General features: G+C 43.4%; 2 long non-coding RNA genes across 2 annotated transcripts; both read left to right on the top strand.

Annotated features, from left to right (window-relative positions):
• Positions 1-19,853, top strand: LOC142587274 (uncharacterized). The gene is made up of 9 exons (XR_012829428.1): positions 1-59; positions 220-277; positions 18,268-18,318; positions 18,477-18,534; positions 18,917-18,974; positions 19,137-19,194; positions 19,355-19,412; positions 19,575-19,632; positions 19,795-19,853. It is a non-coding gene; the product is annotated as an uncharacterized LOC142587274 (long non-coding RNA).
• LOC142587273 (uncharacterized) lies at positions 2,418-3,350 on the top strand. Its single transcript, XR_012829427.1, has 3 exons — positions 2,418-2,476; positions 2,859-3,136; positions 3,299-3,350. It is a non-coding gene; the product is annotated as an uncharacterized LOC142587273 (long non-coding RNA).
• Positions 19,854-21,619: the final 1,766 nt, after the last annotated feature.

Raw genomic sequence — 21,619 nt, 5'->3', positions numbered from 1 at the left:
GAGTCGAGGGTGTCACCATCACGATCGCCATGGATGAGAATTGCGCCACTTATACCCTGGTAAGAATAGACTGTCACTGCATCACTCCTTGATGTCTCATGAGAAAGAGAGCTAATTTGATTGCTCTGTGAAAAATGATATGCTATTCTGACGGTATTAGTGGCTCTATAGATGTGGTAGCTGTTTCAACGTGTGCTCATCTTAGCTCTCTCATTGCAGAGTCGAGGGTGTCACCATCATATTCGCCATGGGTGAGAATGCTGCCACTTATTCCCTGGTAAGGATAGACTTAGTCACTGCATCTGTCCTAGATTTCTCATGAGAAAAACAGCTAATTTGAGTGCACAGTGAAAAATGAAACACTATTCTGACGGTATTAGTGGCTCTGTAGATGTGGTAGCTGTTTCAACGTGTGCTCATCTTAGCTCTCTCATTGCAGAGTCGAGGGTGTCACCATCACGATCGCCATGGATGAGAATGCTGCCACTTATACCCTGGTAAGAATAGACTTAGTCACTGCATCACTCCTTGATGTCTCATGAAAAAAAGAGCTAATTTGATTGCACTGTGAAAAATCATACGCTATTCTGACGGTATTAGTGGCTCTGTAGATGTGGTAGCTGTTTCAATGTTTGCTCATGTTAGCTCTCTCATTGCAGAGTCGAGGGTGTCACCATCACGATCGCCATGGATGAGAATGCTGCCACATATACCCTGGTAGGAATAGACTTAGTCACTGCATATCTCCTTGATGTCTCATGAGGAAAACAGCTAGTTTGATTGCACTGTGAAAAATTATACGCTATTCTGACGGTATTAGTGGCTTTGTAGATGTGGTAGCTGTTTCAACGTGCGCTCATCTGAGCTCTCGTAATTGCAGCGTCGAGGTTGTCACCATCACGATTGCCATGGATGAGAATGCTGCCACTTATACCCTGGTAAGAATAGACTTAGTCACTGCATCACTCTTGATGTCTCATGAGGAAAAGAGCTAATTTGATTGCACTGTGAAAAATCATACACTATTCTGATGGTATTAGTGGCTTTGTACATGTGGTAGCTGTTTCAACATGTGCTCATCTTAGCTCTCTCATTGCAGAGTCGAGGGTGTCACCATCACGGTCGCCATGGATGAGAATTGCGCCACTTATACCCTGGTAAGAATAGACTCCGTCACTGCATCAGTCCTTCATTTCTCATGAGGAAAACAGCTAGTTTGATTGCACTATGAAAAATTATACGCTATTCTGACAGTATTAGTGGTTCTGTAGATGTGGTAGCTGTTACAGCGTGGGCTCATCTTAGCTCTCTCATTGCAGAGTCGAGGGTGTCACCATCACGATCGCCATGGATGAGAATGCTGCCACTTATACCATGGTAAGGATAGACTTGGTCACTGCATCACTCCTTGATGTCTCATGAGGAAAACAGCTAGTTTGATTGCACTATGAAAAATTATACGCTATTCTGACGGTATTAGTGGCTCTGTAGCTGTGGTAGCTGTTTCAACGTGCGCTCATCTTAGCTTTCTCATTGCAGCGTCGAGGGTGTCATCATCGCGATCGCCATGGATGAGAATGCTGCCACTTATACCCTGGTAAGAATAGACTTAGTCACTGCATCAGTCCTTGATTTCTCATGAGGAAAACAGCTAGTTTGATTGCGCTATGAAAGATTATACGCTATAGTGATAGTATTAGTGGTTCAGTAGGTGTGGCAGCTGTTTCAACGTGTGCTCATCTTAGCTCTCTCATTGCAGAGTGGAGGGTGTCACCATTACGTTCGCCATGGATGAGAATGCTGCCACTTATGCCCTGGTAAGGATAGACTTGGTCACTGCATCAGTCCTTGATTTCTCATGAGGAAAACAGCTAGTTTGATTGCACTATGAAAGATTATACGCTATACTGATAGTATTAGTGGTTCAGTAGATGTGGCAGCTGTTACAGCGTGGGCTCATCTTAGCTCTCTCATTGCAGAGTCGAGGGTGTCACCATCGCGATCGCCATGGATGAGAATGCTGCCACTTATACCCTGGTAAGGATAGACTTGGTCACTGCATCACTCCTTGATTTCTCATGAGGAAAACAGCTAGTTGACAACACTATGAAAAATTATACGCTATTCTGACACTATTAGTGGTTCTGTAGATCTGGTAGCTGTTTCAACGTGTGCTCAACTTAGCTCTCTCATTGCAGAGTTGAGGGTGTAACCATCAAGATCACCATGGATGAGAATGCTGTGATTTATACCCCGGTAAGAATAGACTCCGTCACTGCATCAGTCCTTCATTTCTCATGAGGAAAACAGCTAGTTTGATTGCACTATGAAAAATTATACGCTATTCTGACAGTATTAGTGGTTCTCTAGATGCGGTAGCTGTTACAGCGTGCGCTCATCTTAGCTCTCTCATTGCAGAGCCGAGGGTGTCACTTTCACGATCGCCATGGATGAGAATGCTGCCACTTATACCCTGGTAAGAATAGACTTAGTCACTGCATCAGTCCTTCATTTCTCATCAGGAAAACAGCTAGTTTGACTGCACTATGAAAAATGGTACGCATTTCTGACACTATTAGTGGTTCTGTAGATGTGGTAGCTGTTTCAACGTGTGCTCAACTTAGCTCTCTCATATCAGAGTTGAGGGTGTAACCATCACGATCACCATGGATGCGAATGCTGTGATTTATACCCTGGTAAGGATAGACTTGGTCACTGCATCAGTCCTTCATTTCTCATGATGAAAACAGCTAGTTTGATTGCACTATGAAAGATTATACGCTATACTGATAGTATTAGTGGTTCAGTAGATGTGGCAGCTGTTTCAACGTGTGCTCATCTTAGCTCTCTCATTGCAGAGTCGAGGGTGTCACCATCACGATCGCCATGGATGAGAATGCTGCCACTTATACCCTGGTAGGAATAGACTCCATCACTGCATCAGTCCTTGATTTATCATGAGGAAAACAGCTAGTTTGACTGCACTATGAACAATTATACGCTATTCTGACGGTATTAGTGGCTCTGTAGATGTGGTAGCTGTTTCAACGTGCGCTCATCTTAGCTTTCTCATTGCAGCGTCGAGGGTGTCATCATCACGATCGCCATGGATGAGAATGCTGCCACTTATACCCTGGTAAGAATAGACTTCGTCACTGCATCAGTCCTTCATTTCTCATCAGGAAAACAGCTAGTTTGACTGCACTATGAAAAATGGTACGCTATTCTGACAGTATTAGTGCTTCTGTAGATGTGGTAGCTGTTTCAGTGTGGGCTCATCTTATCTCTCTCATTGCAGAGTCGACGGTGTCACCATCACGATCGCCATGGATGAGAATGCTGCCACTTATACCCTGGTAAGGATGGACTCCGTCACTGCATCAGTCCTTCATTTCTCATGAGGAAAACAGCTAGTTTGATTGCACTATGAAAAATTATACGCTATTCTGACAGTATTAGTGGTTCTGTAGATGCGGTAGCTGTTACAGCGTGCGCTCATCTGAGCTCTCTCATTGCAGAGTTGAGGGTGTAACCATCACGATCACCATGGATGCGAATGCTGTGATTTATACCACGGTAAGAATAGACTCTGTCACTGCATCAGTCCTTCATTTCTCATGAGGAAAACAGCTAGTTTGATTGCACTATGAAAAATTATACGCTATTCTGACCGTATTAGTGGTTCTGTAGATGTGGTAGCTGTTTCAACGTGTGCTCAACTTAGCTATCTCATTCCAGAGGTGAGGGTGTAGCCATCACGATCACCATGGATGAGAATGCTGCCACTTATACCCTGGTAAGAATAGACTTAGTCACTGCATCAGTCCTTCATTTCTCATCAGGAAAACAGCTAGTTTGACTGCACTATGAAAAATGGTACGCTATTCTGACAGTATTAGTGCTTCTGTAGATGTGGTAGCTGTTTCAGTGTGGGCTCATCTTATCTCTCTCATTGCAGAGTCGACGGTGTCACCATCACGATCGCCATGGATGAGAATGCTGCCACTTATACCCTGGTAAGGATAGACTTGGTCACTGCATCAGTCCTTGATTTCTCATGAGGAAAACAGCTAGTTTGATTGCGCTATGAAAGATTATACGCTATAGTGATAGTATTAGTGGTTCAGTAGATGTGGTAGCTGTTACAGCGTGGGCTCATCTTAGCTCTCTCATTGCAGAGTCGAGGGTGTCACCATCGCGATCGCCATGGATGAGAATGCTGCCACTTATACCCTGGTAAGGATAGACTTGGTCACTGCATCACTCCTTGATTTCTCATGAGGAAAACAGCTAGTTGACAACACTATGAAAAATTATACGCTATTCTGACACTATTAGTGGTTCTGTAGATCTGGTAGCTGTTTCAACGTGTGCTCAACTTAGCTCTCTCATTGCAGAGTTGAGAGTGTAACCATCAAGATCACCATGGATGAGAATGCTGTGATTTATACCCCGGTAAGAATAGACTCCGTCACTGCATCAGTCCTTCATTTCTCATGAGGAAAACAGCTAGTTTGATTGCACTATGAAAAATTATACGCTATTCTGACAGTATTAGGGGTTCTCTAGATGCGGTAGCTGTTACAGCGTGCGCTCATCTTAGCTCTCTCATTGCAGAGTCGAGGGTGTCACTTTCACGACCGCCATGGATGAGAATGCTGCCACTTATACCCTGGTAAGGATAGACTTGGTCACTGCATCACTCCTTGATTTCTCATGAGGAAAACAGCTAGTTTGACTGCACTATGAAAAATTATACGCATTTCTGACACTATTAGTGGTTCTGTAGATGTGGTAGCTGTTTCAACGTGTGCTCAACTTAGCTCTCTCATATCAGAGTTGAGGGTGTAACCATCACGATCACCATGGATGCGAATGCTGTGATTTATACCCCGGTAAGAATAGACTCTGTCACTGCATCAGTCCTTCATTTCTCATGAGGAAAACAGCTAGTTTGATTGCACTATGAAAAATTATACGCTATTCTGACCGTATTAGTGGTTCTGTAGAAATTGGTAGCTGTTACAGTGTGGGTTCACCTTAGCTCTCTCATTGCAGAGTCGAGGGTGTCACCATCACGATCGCCATGGATGAGAATGCTGCCACTTATACCCTGGTAAGGATAGACTTGGTCACTGCATCAGTCCTTCATTTCTCATGATGAAAACAGCTAGTTTGATTGCACTATGAAAGATTATACGCTATACTGATAGTATTAGTGGTTCAGTAGATGTGGCAGCTGTTTCAACGTGTGCTCATCTTAGCTCTCTCATTGCAGAGTCGAGGGTGTCACCATCACGATCGCCATGGATGAGAATGCTGCCACTTATACCCTGGTAAGAATAGTCTCAGTCACTGCATCACTCCTTGATGTCTCATGAGGAAAAGAGCTAATTTGATTGCACTGTGAAAAATCATACGCTATTCTGACAGTATTAGTGCTTCTGTAGATGTGGTAACTGTTTCAGTGTGGGCTCATCTTATCTCTCTCATTGCAGAGTCGACGGTGTCACCATCACGATCGCCATGGATGAGAATGCTGCCACTTATACCCTGCTAAGAATAGACTCTGTCACAACATCAGTCCTTGATTTCTCATGAGGGAAACAGCTAGTTTGATTGCACTATGAAAAATTATACGCTATTCTGACAGTATTAGTGGTTCTGTAGATGTGGTAGCTGTTTCAACGTGTGCTCAACTTAGCTCTCTGATTGCAGAGTCGAGAGTGTCACCATCACGATCGCCATGGATGAGAATGCTGCCACTTATACCCTGGTAAGAATAGTCTTAGTCACTGCATCACTCCTTGATGTCTCATTAGGAAAACAGCTCGTTTGATTGCACTATGAAAAATTATACGCTATTCTGACACTATTTGTGGTTCTGTAGATGTGGTAGCTGTTTCAACGTGTGCTCAACTTAGCTATCTCATTCCAGAGGTGAGGGTGTAACCATCACGATCACCATGGATGAGAATGCTGCGATTTATACCCCGGTAAGAATAGACTCCGTCACTGCATCAGTCCTTCATTTCTCATGAGGAAAACAGCTAGTTTGATTGCACTATGAAAGATTATACGCTATTCTGACGATATTAGTGGATCTGTAGATGTGGTAGCTGTTTCAATGTGTGCTCATCTCAGCTCTCTCATAGCAGAGTCGAGGGTGTCACCATCATGATCGCCATGGATGAGAATGCTGCCACTTATACCCTGGTAGGAATAGACTTAGTCACTGCATCACTCCTTGATGTCTCATGAGGAAAACAGCTAGTTTGATAGCACTATGAAAAATTATACACTATTCTGACGATATTAGTGGTTCTGTAGATGTGGTAGCTGTTTCAGCGTGGGCTCATCTTAGCTCTCTCATTGCAGAGTCGAGGGTGTCACCATTACGTTCGCCATAGATGAGAATGCTGCCACTTATAACCTGGCAAGAATAGACTCCGTCACTGCATCACTCCTTGATGTCTCATGAGGAAAACAGCTAGTTTGATTGCACTATGAAAAATTATACGCTATTCTGACGGTATTAGTGGCTCTGTAGATGTGGTAGCTGTTTCAACGTGCGCTCTTCTTAGCTTTCTCATTGCAGCGTCGAGGGTGTCATCATCACGATCGCCATGGATGAGAATGCTGCCACTTATACCCTGGTAAGAATAGACTTAGTCACTGCATCACTCCTTGATTTCTCATGAGGAAAACAGCTAGTTTGACTGCACTATGAAAAATTATACGCTACTCTGACACTATTAGTGGTTCTGTAGATGTGGTAGCTGTTTCAACGTGTGCTCAACTTAGCTCCCTCATTGCAGAGTTGAGGGTGTAACCATCACGATCACCATGGATGAGAATGCTGTGATTTATACCCCGGTAAGAATAGACTCCGTCACTGCATCAGTCCTTCATTTTTCATCAGGAAAACAGCTAGTTTGACTGCACTATGAAAAATTATACGCTATTCTGACACTATTAGTGGTTCTGTAGATCTGGTAGCTGTTTCAACGTGTGCTCAACTTAGCTCTCTCATTGCAGAGTTGAGAGTGTAACCATCAAGATCACCATGGATGAGAATGCTGTGATTTATACCCCGGTAAGAATAGACTCCGTCACTGCATCAGTCCTTCATTTCTCATGAGGAAAACAGCTAGTTTGATTGCACTATGAAAAATTATACGCTATTCTGACAGTATTAGGGGTTCTCTAGATGCGGTAGCTGTTACAGCGTGCGCTCATCTTAGCTCTCTCATTGCAGAGTCGAGGGTGTCACTTTCACGACCGCCATGGATGAGAATGCTGCCACTTATACCCTGGTAAGGATAGACTTGGTCACTGCATCACTCCTTGATTTCTCATGAGGAAAACAGCTAGTTTGACTGCACTATGAAAAATTATACGCATTTCTGACACTATTAGTGGTTCTGTAGATGTGGTAGCTGTTTCAACGTGTGCTCAACTTAGCTCTCTCATATCAGAGTTGAGGGTGTAACCATCACGATCACCATGGATGCGAATGCTGTGATTTATACCCCGGTAAGAATAGACTCTGTCACTGCATCAGTCCTTCATTTCTCATGAGGAAAACAGCTAGTTTGATTGCACTATGAAAAATTATACGCTATTCTGACCGTATTAGTGGTTCTGTAGAAATTGGTAGCTGTTACAGTGTGGGTTCACCTTAGCTCTCTCATTGCAGAGTCGAGGGTGTCACCATCACGATCGCCATGGATGAGAATGCTGCCACTTATACCCTGGTAAGGATAGACTTGGTCACTGCATCAGTCCTTCATTTCTCATGATGAAAACAGCTAGTTTGATTGCACTATGAAAGATTATACGCTATACTGATAGTATTAGTGGTTCAGTAGATGTGGCAGCTGTTTCAACGTGTGCTCATCTTAGCTCTCTCATTGCAGAGTCGAGGGTGTCACCATCACGATCGCCATGGATGAGAATGCTGCCACTTATACCCTGGTAAGAATAGTCTCAGTCACTGCATCACTCCTTGATGTCTCATGAGGAAAAGAGCTAATTTGATTGCACTGTGAAAAATCATACGCTATTCTGACAGTATTAGTGCTTCTGTAGATGTGGTAACTGTTTCAGTGTGGGCTCATCTTATCTCTCTCATTGCAGAGTCGACGGTGTCACCATCACGATCGCCATGGATGAGAATGCTGCCACTTATACCCTGCTAAGAATAGACTCTGTCACAACATCAGTCCTTGATTTCTCATGAGGGAAACAGCTAGTTTGATTGCACTATGAAAAATTATACGCTATTCTGACAGTATTAGTGGTTCTGTAGATGTGGTAGCTGTTTCAACGTGTGCTCAACTTAGCTCTCTGATTGCAGAGTCGAGAGTGTCACCATCACGATCGCCATGGATGAGAATGCTGCCACTTATACCCTGGTAAGAATAGTCTTAGTCACTGCATCACTCCTTGATGTCTCATTAGGAAAACAGCTCGTTTGATTGCACTATGAAAAATTATACGCTATTCTGACACTATTTGTGGTTCTGTAGATGTGGTAGCTGTTTCAACGTGTGCTCAACTTAGCTATCTCATTCCAGAGGTGAGGGTGTAACCATCACGATCACCATGGATGAGAATGCTGTGATTTATACCCCGGTAAGAATAGACTCCGTCACTGCATCAGTCCTTCATTTCTCATGAGGAAAACAGCTAGTTTGATTGCACTATGAAAGATTATACGCTATTCTGACGATATTAGTGGATCTGTAGATGTGGTAGCTGTTTCAATGTGTGCTCATCTCAGCTCTCTCATAGCAGAGTCGAGGGTGTCACCATCATGATCGCCATGGATGAGAATGCTGCCACTTATACCCTGGTAGGAATAGACTTAGTCACTGCATCACTCCTTGATGTCTCATGAGGAAAACAGCTAGTTTGATAGCACTATGAAAAATTATACACTATTCTGACGATATTAGTGGTTCTGTAGATGTGGTAGCTGTTTCAGCGTGGGCTCATCTTAGCTCTCTCATTGCAGAGTCGAGGGTGTCACCATTACGTTCGCCATAGATGAGAATGCTGCCACTTATAACCTGGCAAGAATAGACTCCGTCACTGCATCACTCCTTGATGTCTCATGAGGAAAACAGCTAGTTTGATTGCACTATGAAAAATTATACGCTATTCTGACGGTATTAGTGGCTCTGTAGATGTGGTAGCTGTTTCAACGTGCGCTCTTCTTAGCTTTCTCATTGCAGCGTCGAGGGTGTCATCATCACGATCGCCATGGATGAGAATGCTGCCACTTATACCCTGGTAAGAATAGACTTAGTCACTGCATCACTCCTTGATTTCTCATGAGGAAAACAGCTAGTTTGACTGCACTATGAAAAATTATACGCTACTCTGACACTATTAGTGGTTCTGTAGATGTGGTAGCTGTTTCAACGTGTGCTCAACTTAGCTCCCTCATTGCAGAGTTGAGGGTGTAACCATCACGATCACCATGGATGAGAATGCTGTGATTTATACCCCGGTAAGAATAGACTCCGTCACTGCATCAGTCCTTCATTTTTCATCAGGAAAACAGCTAGTTTGACTGCACTATGAAAAATTATACGCATTTCTGACACTATTAGTGGTTCTGTAGATGTGGTAGCTGTTTCAACGTGTGCTCAACTTAGCTCTCTCATTGCAGAGTTGAGGGTGTAACCATCACGATCACTATGGATGCGAATGCTGTGATTTATACCCCGGTAAGAATAGACTCCGTCACTGCATCAGTCCTTCATTTCTCATGAGGAAAACAGCTAGTTTGATTGCACTATGAAAAATTATACGCTATTCTGACCGTATTAGTGGTTCTGTAGATGTGGTAGCTGTTACAGTGTGGGTTCATCTTAGCTCTCTCATTGCAGAGTCGAGGGTGTCACCATCACGATCGCCATGGATGAGAATGCTGCCACTTATACCCTGGTAAGGATAGACTTGGTCACTGCATCAGTCCTTCATTTCTCATGATGAAAACAGCTAGTTTGATTGCACTATGAAAGATTATACGCTATACTGATAGTATTAGTGGTTCAGTAGATGTGGCAGCTGTTTCAACGTGTGCTCATCTTAGCTCTCTCATTGCAGAGTCGAGGGTGTCACCATCACGATCGCCATGGATGAGAATGCTGCCACTTATACCCTGGTAAGAATAGTCTCAGTCACTGCATCACTCCTTGATGTCTCATGAGGAAAAGAGCTAATTTGATTGCACTGTGAAAAATCATACGCTATTCTGATGGTCTTAGTGGCTTTGTACATGTGGTAGCTGTTTCAACATGTGCTCATCTTAGCTATCTCATTCCAGAGGTGAGGGTGTAACCATCACGATCACCATGGATGAGAATGCTGTGATTTATACCCCGGTAAGAATAGACTCCGTCACTGCATCAGTCCTTCATTTCTCATGAGGAAAACAGCTAGTTTGATTGAACTATGAAAAATTATACGCTATTCTGACAGTATTAGTGGTTCTGTAGATGTGGTAGCTGTTTCAACGTGTGCTCAACTTAGCTCTCTCATTGCAGAGTTGAGGGTGTAACCATCACGATCACCATGGATGAGAATGCTGTGATTTATACCCCAGTAAGAATAGACTCCGTCACTGCATCAGTCCTTCATTTCTCATGAGGAAAACAGCTAGTTTGATTGCACTATGAAAGATTATACGCTATTCTGACGATATTAGTGGATCTGTAGATGTGGTAGCTGTTTCAATGTGTGCTCATCTCAGCTCTCTCATTGCAGAGTCGAGGGTGTCACCATCATGATCGCCATGGATGAGAATGCTGCCACTTATACCCTGGTAGGAATAGACTTAGTCACTGCATCACTCCTTGATGTCTCATGAGAAAAACAGCTAGTTTGATAGCACTATGAAAAATTATACGCTATTCTGACGATATTAGTGGTTCTGTAGATGTGGTAGCTGTTTCAGCGTGGGCTGATCTTAGCTCTCTCATTGCAGAGTCGAGGGTGTCACCATTACGTTCGCCATAGATGAGAATGCTGCCACTTATAACCTGGCAAGAATAGACTCCGTCACTGCATCACTCCTTGATGTCTCATGAGGAAAACAGCTAGTTTGATTGCACTATGAAAAATTATACGCTATTCTGACAGTATTAGTGGTTCTGCAGATGTGGTAGCTGTTACAGTGTGGGCTCATCTTAGGTCTCTCATTGCAGAGTCGAGGCTGTCACCATCACGATCGCCATGGATGAGAATGCTGCCACTTGTACCATGGTAAGGATAGACTAGGTCACTGCATCACTCCTTGATTTCTCATGAGGAAAACAGCTAGTTTGACTGCACTATGAAAAATTATACGCTATTCTGACACTATTAGTGGTTCTGTAGATGTGGTAGCTGTTTCAATGTGTGCTCAACTTAGCTCTCTCATTGCAGAGATGAGGGTGTAACCATCACGATCACCATGGATGAGAATGCTGTGATTTATACCCTGGTAAGAATAGACTCCGTCACTGCATCAGTCCTTCATTTCTCATGAGGAAAACAGCTAGTTTGATTGCACTATGAAAAATTATAAGCTATTCTGACAGTATTAGTGGTTCTGTAGATGTGGTAGCTGTTACAACGTGGGCTCATCTTAGCTCTCTCATTGCAGAGTCGAGGGTGTCACCATCACGATCGCCATGGATGAGAATGCTGCCACTTATACCCTGGTAAGAATAGACTTAGTCACTGCATCAGTCCTTCATTTCTCATCAGGAAAACAGCTAGTTTGACTGCACTATGAAAAATGGTACGCTATTCTGACAGTATTAGTGCTTCTGTAGATGTGGTAGCTGTTTCAGTGTGGGCTCATCTTATCTCTCTCATTGCAGAGTCGACGGTGTCACCATCACGATCGCCATGGATGAGAATGCTGCCACTTATACCCTGGTAAGGATGGACTCCGTCACTGCATCAGTCCTTCATTTCTCATGAGGAAAACAGCTAGTTTGATTGCACTATGAAAAATTATACGCTATTCTGACAGTATTAGTGGTTCTGTAGATGCGGTAGCTGTTACAGCGTGCGCTCATCTGAGCTCTCTCATTGCAGAGTTGAGGGTGTAACCATCACGATCACCATGGATGCGAATGCTGTGATTTATACCACGGTAAGAATAGACTCTGTCACTGCATCAGTCCTTCATTTCTCATGAGGAAAACAGCTAGTTTGATTGCACTATGAAAAATTATGCGCTATTCTGACCGTATTAGTGGTTCTGTAGATGTGGTAGCTGTTTCAACGTGTGCTCAACTTAGCTATCTCATTCCAGAGGTGAGGGTGTAGCCATCACGATCACCATGGATGAGAATGCTGCCACTTATACCCTGGTAAGAATAGACTTAGTCACTGCATCAGTCCTTCATTTCTCATCAGGAAAACAGCTAGTTTGACTGCACTATGAAAAATGGTACGCTATTCTGACAGTATTAGTGCTTCTGTAGATGTGGTAGCTGTTTCAGTGTGGGCTCATCTTATCTCTCTCATTGCAGAGTCGACGGTGTCACCATCACGATCGCCATGGATGAGAATGCTGCCACTTATACCCTGGTAAGGATAGACTTGGTCACTGCATCAGTCCTTGATTTCTCATGAGGAAAACAGCTAGTTTGATTGCGCTATGAAAGATTATACGCTATAGTGATAGTATTAGTGGTTCAGTAGATCTGGTAGCTGTTTCAACGTGTGCTCAACTTAGCTCTCTCATTGCAGAGTTGAGAGTGTAACCATCAAGATCACCATGGATGAGAATGCTGTGATTTATACCCCGGTAAGAATAGACTCCGTCACTGCATCAGTCCTTCATTTCTCATGAGGAAAACAGCTAGTTTGATTGCACTATGAAAAATTATACGCTATTCTGACAGTATTAGGGGTTCTCTAGATGCGGTAGCTGTTACAGCGTGCGCTCATCTTAGCTCTCTCATTGCAGAGTCGAGGGTGTCACTTTCACGACCGCCATGGATGAGAATGCTGCCACTTATACCCTGGTAAGGATAGACTTGGTCACTGCATCACTCCTTGATTTCTCATGAGGAAAACAGCTAGTTTGACTGCACTATGAAAAATTATACGCATTTCTGACACTATTAGTGGTTCTGTAGATGTGGTAGCTGTTTCAACGTGTGCTCAACTTAGCTCTCTCATATCAGAGTTGAGGGTGTAACCATCACGATCACCATGGATGCGAATGCTGTGATTTATACCCCGGTAAGAATAGACTCTGTCACTGCATCAGTCCTTCATTTCTCATGAGGAAAACAGCTAGTTTGATTGCACTATGAAAAATTATACGCTATTCTGACCGTATTAGTGGTTCTGTAGAAATTGGTAGCTGTTACAGTGTGGGTTCACCTTAGCTCTCTCATTGCAGAGTCGAGGGTGTCACCATCACGATCGCCATGGATGAGAATGCTGCCACTTATACCCTGGTAAGGATAGACTTGGTCACTGCATCAGTCCTTCATTTCTCATGATGAAAACAGCTAGTTTGATTGCACTATGAAAGATTATACGCTATACTGATAGTATTAGTGGTTCAGTAGATGTGGCAGCTGTTTCAACGTGTGCTCATCTTAGCTCTCTCATTGCAGAGTCGAGGGTGTCACCATCACGATCGCCATGGATGAGAATGCTGCCACTTATACCCTGGTAAGAATAGTCTCAGTCACTGCATCACTCCTTGATGTCTCATGAGGAAAAGAGCTAATTTCATTGCACTGTGAAAAATCATACGCTATTCTGACAGTATTAGTGCTTCTGTAGATGTGGTAACTGTTTCAGTGTGGGCTCATCTTATCTCTCTCATTGCAGAGTCGACGGTGTCACCATCACGATCGCCATGGATGAGAATGCTGCCACTTATACCCTGCTAAGAATAGACTCTGTCACAACATCAGTCCTTGATTTCTCATGAGGGAAACAGCTAGTTTGATTGCACTATGAAAAATTATACGCTATTCTGACAGTATTAGTGGTTCTGTAGATGTGGTAGCTGTTTCAACGTGTGCTCAACTTAGCTCTCTGATTGCAGAGTCGAGAGTGTCACCATCACGATCACCATGGATGAGAATGCTGTGATTTATACCCCGGTAAGAATAGACTCCGTCACTGCATCAGTCCTTCATTTCTCATGAGGAAAACAGCTAGTTTGATTGCACTATGAAAGATTATACGCTATTCTGACGATATTAGTGGATCTGTAGATGTGGTAGCTGTTTCAATGTGTGCTCATCTCAGCTCTCTCATAGCAGAGTCGAGGGTGTCACCATCATGATCGCCATGGATGAGAATGCTGCCACTTATACCCTGGTAGGAATAGACTTAGTCACTGCATCACTCCTTGATGTCTCATGAGGAAAACAGCTAGTTTGATAGCACTATGAAAAATTATACACTATTCTGACGATATTAGTGGTTCTGTAGATGTGGTAGCTGTTTCAGCGTGGGCTCATCTTAGCTCTCTCATTGCAGAGTCGAGGGTGTCACCATTACGTTCGCCATAGATGAGAATGCTGCCACTTATAACCTGGCAAGAATAGACTCCGTCACTGCATCACTCCTTGATGTCTCATGAGGAAAACAGCTAGTTTGATTGCACTATGAAAAATTATACGCTATTCTGACGGTATTAGTGGCTCTGTAGATGTGGTAGCTGTTTCAACGTGCGCTCTTCTTAGCTTTCTCATTGCAGCGTCGAGGGTGTCATCATCACGATCGCCATGGATGAGAATGCTGCCACTTATACCCTGGTAAGAATAGACTTAGTCACTGCATCACTCCTTGATTTCTCATGAGGAAAACAGCTAGTTTGACTGCACTATGAAAAATTATACGCTACTCTGACACTATTAGTGGTTCTGTAGATGTGGTAGCTGTTTCAACGTGTGCTCAACTTAGCTCCCTCATTGCAGAGTTGAGGGTGTAACCATCACGATCACCATGGATGAGAATGCTGTGATTTATACCCCGGTAAGAATAGACTCCGTCACTGCATCAGTCCTTCATTTTTCATCAGGAAAACAGCTAGTTTGACTGCACTATGAAAAATTATACGCATTTCTGACACTATTAGTGGTTCTGTAGATGTGGTAGCTGTTTCAACGTGTGCTCAACTTAGCTCTCTCATTGCAGAGTTGAGGGTGTAACCATCACGATCACTATGGATGCGAATGCTGTGATTTATACCCCGGTAAGAATAGACTCCGTCACTGCATCAGTCCTTCATTTCTCATGAGGAAAACAGCTAGTTTGATTGCACTATGAAAAATTATACGCTATTCTGACCGTATTAGTGGTTCTGTAGATGTGGTAGCTGTTACAGTGTGGGTTCATCTTAGCTCTCTCATTGCAGAGTCGAGGGTGTCACCATCACGATCGCCATGGATGAGAATGCTGCCACTTATACCCTGGTAAGGATAGACTTGGTCACTGCATCAGTCCTTCATTTCTCGTGATGAAAACAGCTAGTTTGATTGCACTATGAAAGATTATACGCTATACTGATAGTATTAGTGGTTCAGTAGATGTGGCAGCTGTTTCAACGTGTGCTCATCTTAGCTCTCTCATTGCAGAGTCGAGGGTGTCACCATCACGATCGCCATGGATGAGAATGCTGCCACTTATACCCTGGTAAGAATAGTCTCAGTCACTGCATCACTCCTTGATGTCTCATGAGGAAAAGAGCTAATTTGATTGCACTGTGAAAAATCATACGCTATTCTGATGGTCTTAGTGGCTTTGTACATGTGGTAGCTGTTTCAACATGTGCTCATCTTAGCTATCTCATTCCAGAGGTGAGGGTGTAACCATCACGATCACCATGGATGAGAATGCTGTGATTTATACCCCGGTAAGAATAGACTCCGTCACTGCATCAGTCCTTCATTTCTCATGAGGAAAACAGCTAGTTTGATTGAACTATGAAAAATTATACGCTATTCTGACAGTATTAGTGGTTCTGTAGATGTGGTAGCTGTTTCAACGTGTGCTCAACTTAGCTCTCTCATTGCAGAGTTGAGGGTGTAACCATCACGATCACCATGGATGAGAATGCTGTGATTTATACCCCAGTAAGAATAGACTCCGTCACTGCATCAGTCCTTCATTTCTCATGAGGAAAACAGCTAGTTTGATTGCACTATGAAAGATTATACGCTATTCTGACGATATTAGTGGATCTGTAGATGTGGTAGCTGTTTCAATGTGTGCTCATCTCAGCTCTCTCATTGCAGAGTCGAGGGTGTCACCATCATGATCGCCATGGATGAGAATGCTGCCACTTATACCCTGGTAGGAATAGACTTAGTCACTGCATCACTCCTTGATGTCTCATGAGAAAAACAGCTAGTTTGATAGCACTATGAAAAATTATACGCTATTCTGACGATATTAGTGGTTCTGTAGATGTGGTAGCTGTTTCAGCGTGGGCTGATCTTAGCTCTCTCATTGCAGAGTCGAGGGTGTCACCATTACGTTCGCCATAGATGAGAATGCTGCCACTTATAACCTGGCAAGAATAGACTCCGTCACTGCATCACTCCTTGATGTCTCATGAGGAAAACAGCTAGTTTGATTGCACTATGAAAAATTATACGCTATTCTGACAGTATTAGTGGTTCTGCAGATGTGGTAGCTGTTACAGTGTGGGCTCATCTTAGGTCTCTCATTGCAGAGTCGAGGCTGTCACCATCACGATCGCCATGGATGAGAATGCTGCCACTTGTACCATGGTAAGGATAGACTAGGTCACTGCATCACTCCTTGATTTCTCATGAGGAAAACAGCTAGTTTGACTGCACTATGAAAAATTATACGCTATTCTGACACTATTAGTGGTTCTGTAGATGTGGTAGCTGTTTCAATGTGTGCTCAACTTAGCTCTCTCATTGCAGAGATGAGGGTGTAACCATCACGATCACCATGGATGAGAATGCTGTGATTTATACCCTGGTAAGAATAGACTCCGTCACTGCATCAGTCCTTCATTTCTCATGAGGAAAACAGCTAGTTTGATTGCACTATGAAAAATTATAAGCTATTCTGACAGTATTAGTGGTTCTGTAGATGTGGTAGCTGTTACAACGTGGGCTCATCTTAGCTCTCTCATTGCAGAGTCGAGGGTGTCACCATCACGATCGCCATGGATGAGAATGCTGCCACTTATACCCTGGTAAGGATAGACTTGGTCACTGCATCAGTCCTTCATTTCTCATGATGAAAACAGCTAGTTTGATTGCACTATGAAAGATTATACGCTATACTGATAGTATTAGTGGTTCAGTAGATGTGGCAGCTGTTTCAACGTGTGCTCAACTTAGCTCTCTCATTGCAGAGTTGAGGGTGTAACCATCACGATCACCATGGATGAGAATGCTGTGATTTATACCCCGGTAAGAATAGACTCCGTCACTGCATCAGTCCTCCATTTCTCATGAGGAAAACAGCTAGTTTGATTGCACTATGAAAGATTATACGCTATTCTGACGATATTAGTGACTCTGTAGATGTGGTAGCTGTTTCAATGTGTGCTCATCTCAGCTATCTCATTGCAGAGTCGAGGGTGTCACCATCATGATCGCCATGGATGAGAATGCTGCCACTTATACCCTGGTAGGAATAGACTCCGTTACTGCATCACTCCTTGATGTCTCATGAGGAAAACAGCTAGTTTGATTGCACTATGAAAAATTATACGCTATTCTGACGATATTAGTAGTTCTGTAGATGTGGTAGCTGTTTCAGCGTGGGCTCATCTTAGCTCTCTCATTGCAGAGTCGAGGGTGTCACCATTACGTTCGCCATAGATGAGAATGCTGCCACTTATAACCTGGCAAGAATAGACTCCGTTACTGCATCACTCCTTGATGTCTCATGAGGAAAACAGCTAGTTTGATTGCACTATGAAAAATTATACGCTATTCTGACGGTATTAGTGGCTCTGTAGATGTGGTAGCTGTTTCAACGTGTGCTCATCTTAGCTCTCTTATTGCAGCATCGAGGGTGTCACCATCACGATCGCCATGGATGAGAATGCTGCCACGTATACCCTGGTAAGAATAGATTCCATCACTGCATCAGTCCTTGATTTCTCATGAGGAAAACAGCTAGTTTGATTGCACTATGAAAAATGGTACGCTATTCTGATGGTATTAGTGGCTCTGTAGATATGGTAGCTGTTTCAACATGTGCTCATCTTAGCTATCTCATTGCAGAGTCGAGGGTGTCACCATCACGGTCGGTATGGATGAGAATGCTGGCACCTATAACCTAGTAAGAATAGACTCACTGCATCACTCCTTGATGTCTCATGAGGAAAACAGCTAGTTTGATTGCACTGTGAAAAATTATACGCTATTCTGATGCTATTAGTGGCTCTGTAGATGTGGTAGCTGTTTCAGTGTGGGCTCATCTTATCTCTCTCATTGCAGAGTCTACGGTGTCACCATCACGATCGCCATGGATGAGTATGCTGCCACTTATACCCTGGTAAGAATAGACTTAGTCACTGCATCACTCCTTGATGTCTCATGAGGAAAAGAGCTAATTTGATTGCACTGTGAAAAATGATACGCTATTCTGATGGTATTAGTGGCTCTGTAGATATGGTAGCTGTTTCAACATGTGCTCATCTTAGCTCTCTCATTGCAGAGTCGAGAGTGTCACCATCACGGTCGCCATGGATGAGAATGCTGCCACTTATACCCTGTTAAGACTAGACTTAGTCACTGCATCACTCCTTGATGTTTCATGAGGAAGAGAGCTAATTTGATTTCACTGTGAAAAATGATACGCTATTCTGACGGTATTAGTGGTTCTGCAGATGTGGTAGCTGTTTCAACGTGTGCTCATCTTAGCTCTCTCATTGCAGAGTCGAGGGTGTCACCATCACGATCGCCATGGATGAGAATGCTGCCACGTATACCCTGGTAAGAATAGATTCCATCACTGCATCAGTCCTTGATTTCTCATGAGGAAAACAGCTAGTTTGATTGCACTATGAAAAATGGTACGCTATTCTGATGGTATTAGTGGCTCTGTAGATATGGTAGCTGTTTCAACATGTGCTCATCTTAGCTATCTCATTGCAGAGTCGAGGGTGTCACCATCACGGTCGGTATGGATGAGAATGCTGGCACCTATAACCTGGTAAGAATAGACTCTCACTGCATCACTCCTTGATGTCTCATGAGGAAAACAACTAGTTTGATTGCACTGTGAAAAATTATACGCTATTCTGATGCTATTAGTGGCTCTGTAGATGTGGTAGCTGTTTCAGTGTGGGCTCATCTTATCTCTCTCATTGCAGAGTCTACGGTGTCACCATCACGATCGCCATGGATGAGTATGCTGCCACTTATACCCTGGTAAGAATAGACTTAGTCACTGCCTCACTCCTTGATGTCTCATGAGGAAAAGAGCTAATTTGATTGCACTGTGAAAAATGATACGCTATTCTGATGGTATTAGTGGCTCTGTAGATATGGTAGCTGTTTCAACATGTGCTCATCTTAGCTCTCTCATTGCAGAGTCGAGGGTGTCACCATCACGGTCGCCATGGATGAGAATGCTGTGACTTACACCCCGGTAAGAATAGACTCCGTCACTGCATCACTCCTTGATGTCTCATGAAGAAGAGAGCTAATTTGATTGCTCTGTGAAAAATGATATGCTATTCTGACGGTATTAGTGGCTCTGTAGATGTGGTAGCTGTTTCAACGTGTGCTCATCTTAGTTCTCTCATTGCAGAGTCGAGGGTGTCACCATCATGATTGCCATGGGTGAGAATGCTGCCACTTATACCCTGGTAAGAATAGACTTAGTCACTGAATCAGTCTATCATTTCTCATGAGGAAAACAGCTAGTTTGATTGCACTATGAAAAATTATACGCTATTCTGACAGTATTAGTGGTTCTGTAGATGTGGTAGCTGTTTCAGTGTGGGCTCATCTTAGCTCTCTCATTGCAGAGTCGAGGGTGTCACCATCATGATCGCCATGGATGAGAATGCTGCCACTTATACCCTGGTAGGAATAGACTTAGTCACTGCATCACTCCTTGATGTCTCATGAGAAAAACAGCTAGTTTGATAGCACTATGAAAAATTATACGCTATTCTGACGATATTAGTGGTTCTGTAGATGTGGTAGCTGTTTCAGCGTGGGCTGATCTTAGCTCTCTCATTGCAGAGTCGAGGGTGTCACCATTACGTTCGCCATAGATGAGAATGCTGCCACTTATAACCTGGCAAGAATAGACTCCGTCACTGCATCACTCCTTGATGTCTCATGAGGAAAACAGCTAGTTTGATTGCACTATGAAAAATTATACGCTATTCTGACAGTATTAGTGGTTCTGCAGATGTGGTAGCTGTTACAGTGTGGGCTCATCTTAGGTCTCTCATTGCAGAGTCGAGGCTGTCACCATCACGATCGCCATGGATGAGAATGCTGCCACTTGTACCATGGTAAGGATAGACTAGGTCACTGCATCACTCCTTGATTTCTCATGAGGAAAACAGCTAGTTTGACTGCACTATGAAAAATTATACGCTATTCTGACACTATTAGTGGTTCTGTAGATGTGGTAGCTGTTTCAATGTGTGCTCAACTTAGCTCTCTCATTGCAGAGATGAGGGTGTAACCATCACGATCACCATGGATGAGAATGCTGTGATTTATACCCTGGTAAGAATAGACTCCGTCACTGCATCAGTCCTTCATTTCTCATGAGGAAAACAGCTAGTTTGATTGCACTATGAAAAATTATAAGCTATTCTGACAGTATTAGTGGTTCTGTAGATGTGGTAGCTGTTACAACGTGGGCTCATCTTAGCTCTCTCATTGCAGAGTCGAGGGTGTCACCATCACGATCGCCATGGATGAGAATGCTGCCACTTATACCCTGGTAAGGATAGACTTGGTCACTGCATCAGTCCTTCATTTCTCATGATGAAAACAGCTAGTTTGATTGCACTATGAAAGATTATACGCTATACTGATAGTATTAGTGGTTCAGTAGATGTGGCAGCTGTTTCAACGTGTGCTCAACTTAGCTCTCTCATTGCAGAGTTGAGGGTGTAACCATCACGATCACCATGGATGAGAATGCTGTGATTTATACCCCGGTAAGAATAGACTCCGTCACTGCATCAGTCCTCCATTTCTCATGAGGAAAACAGCTAGTTTGATTGCACTATGAAAGATTATACGCTATTCTGACGATATTAGTGACTCTGTAGATGTGGTAGCTGTTTCAATGTGTGCTCATCTCAGCTATCTCATTGCAGAGTCGAGGGTGTCACCATCATGATCGCCATGGATGAGAATGCTGCCACTTATACCCTGGTAGGAATAGACTCCGTTACTGCATCACTCCTTGATGTCTCATGAGGAAAACAGCTAGTTTGATTGCACTATGAAAAATTATACGCTATTCTGACGATATTAGTAGTTCTGTAGATGTGGTAGCTGTTTCAGCGTGGGCTCATCTTAGCTCTCTCATTGCAGAGTCGAGGGTGTCACCATTACGTTCGCCATAGATGAGAATGCTGCCACTTATAACCTGGCAAGAA

The sequence above is a fragment of the Dermacentor variabilis genome, chromosome 7, assembly GCF_050947875.1.
Source record: "Dermacentor variabilis isolate Ectoservices chromosome 7, ASM5094787v1, whole genome shotgun sequence".
NCBI lineage: Eukaryota > Metazoa > Arthropoda > Arachnida > Ixodida > Ixodidae > Dermacentor > Dermacentor variabilis.
This window is presented reverse-complemented; position numbering and strand designations above follow the sequence as displayed.